Source organism: Coffea eugenioides, chromosome 6 (assembly GCF_003713205.1).
Source record: "Coffea eugenioides isolate CCC68of chromosome 6, Ceug_1.0, whole genome shotgun sequence".
NCBI lineage: Eukaryota > Viridiplantae > Streptophyta > Magnoliopsida > Gentianales > Rubiaceae > Coffea > Coffea eugenioides.
Genome location: NC_040040.1, coordinates 30545710 through 30548128, shown reverse-complemented (window position 1 = coordinate 30548128; position 2419 = coordinate 30545710).

The window sequence follows — 2419 nt, the reverse complement described above, 5'->3', positions numbered from 1 at the left end:
ACAGTGAATTCTCATTCCGTTGCATTCATTTCAGCTATAAGGCTCTTAATTGTCATAAAAGCCAATTTAATAACTATTTGGATATGTACTAAAGGTCATTAACAAGTCTTAGAAAACTATAGATATGATTCAAAATAAATTTTAGTAAAAAAATAAGGCTGTTAATTGTTCTTCTTTTGACATTAACGTACATTGGTCATAATCTGCAACACACCCACTGGTAGAAATCTTGCTCCCCTTTAAACTCACAAGTTATTAATAAGCTATCTTGAATAAAATAGTACTAACTGTATACTTATATGCTTTGAGGACTAAACTATCTCAATATTGCAGTCATGTATTATCCTATAACATAACCATTTACAAATAACATTTTTTCTATTTCAGGGAAGAAAAGCACAAGCAATGATATATGGTAGTGACATCCAATTTTTCAAGAGACATTTCCGACCATTTCATAGATATTATATCTCCAATGCAAAACTTGAAACTGTCTAACCCAAATGCAGTATTTATATTAATGAATACTGTTGGGTTATTGACAACTCGACTGTCGTGCAGCAAGTTCATGAACTAGAACCTCCAATGATACCTAATGTCTTTCACTTCAAACCTTTTGACAAAATTTATGAGCACATTGACACAGATGAAGAGATAGGTAATATTTAAGCCCTCTCAAACTATCCTACATGCATTCATTAAAATTAATAACATATCTATACTTTTCAGATCTGCTTGGAGTTGCTATACATGTTAACCCAAGAAACATGAGAGGGCCTACACCTACTAGAGAAGTAATCATAGTTAATGAAAGGTACACATTCTATCCAATTAATTTAATATAATTACCCTTATTAATATAACATCTAATAATTTGTACATATAGCTCCCAACCTATTGTCTTGACACTTTGGGGTGAGCATGAATTTGAGGAAGGTCAACAAATAGCTGATATGATCCATACACAACCAATTATTACTGTTCTAAGAATCAAAGCAATATCCTACCACAGTAAACATACATCTTTGAATTCATTACTGCTTTTAGTTATAACTGTCATACATTACTGAATATTTTTAACTTATATTCACTCAAAAAATTAATGAATTAAAACCATTCTCCGTGCCACACAGCTTTGAACTTGTCAACAAAGTTTGCAAGTACTATCCTGATCAATCCTCCAACTGCTCAAGCAATTGTGCTTTGAACATGGCAATGTCAACCTATCATACCTAGCATAAACTGACATACAAGATATTCTTAAAGTTCAATCTTTACATCATACTTCCATTCACTCTTACATTTTAAAACACACAGGTCAAGCAAAAATCGAGAAGCATTCCTAAAATTCATTACAAAAAGAACATATGCAAATCGCTCAGAGTAATGCGTGCCCCCTCTGCTACAATGCATGCCCCCTCTGCTACAAGTACCTTAGAGCAAGACCAAACTTGGAATTTGATTGCAACTCATGCCACGAATGCATTCATGTCAATCCAAGGTATATGCCATCTGCTACACAATTACATTGTTCAAACTTCCTTATTTACAATGATCAAATACTGGCAAAGTCCAAGTTAGTTGCCTTTTAGTTTGCTTAAGATGATCCTTTACAAAGTATTTATTGAGATAAAATTCTTTGCCAATGGCAAGCATCCAATCGTAAACAGATGCAGATTGACAGTCCAACTTGCAGATCACACCGGTTCAATCACCCTCAATGTCAATAGCAATGATGTTAAGCAACTGCTACCTTTCACTATTGATGAAATCCAAAAACAAGAAAGAGAGGTACTTTACAATTCATACAATTCAATCTTACATAATTAAATCCACTTCCATTCATTCAAACCACTAATCACACAACTGATCTGTTTATTGAAATAACCCGTTACAAAATAATCTTGACTACAACACCATTGAGGATTTATCAAACAAAACAACTTAGTTTGTTTGGTAAAAAAGACTCAAAATACATACAATTTAGCTGCTATAGCCACATACATCGTTATCATTGCCCACATCAGAAACTCAACTCCAAAAGAGCTTGCAGTTATTGCTAAGTACACTACCAATTACGAAACAATATCAACATCTTGGAATTTAGAACGTGCAACAAGTGCAGTTGAAGTAGTAGAAAAACTAGACCTCATCCTTCAAGGAACACCAATCGATGTTGCAATGAAGAAGTGGAGACAAAGAAAAGAGACAGCTTGACAAATTTGGAAGCCTCATCTTCTACAAAGTCCAGTGACACACCTACAAAACAAAATCAAGGGGACACCAAAAAATAGCGCATCTGAGCAGCTTAGGCTGCCCTTTGGAGTGTTTACATGAGTCTACTACTACTACTATCTCTAAATAAGGAGACTCACTTAATGTTCTCTAAACAGTTCTATTATCTATCTCATAGCTATTT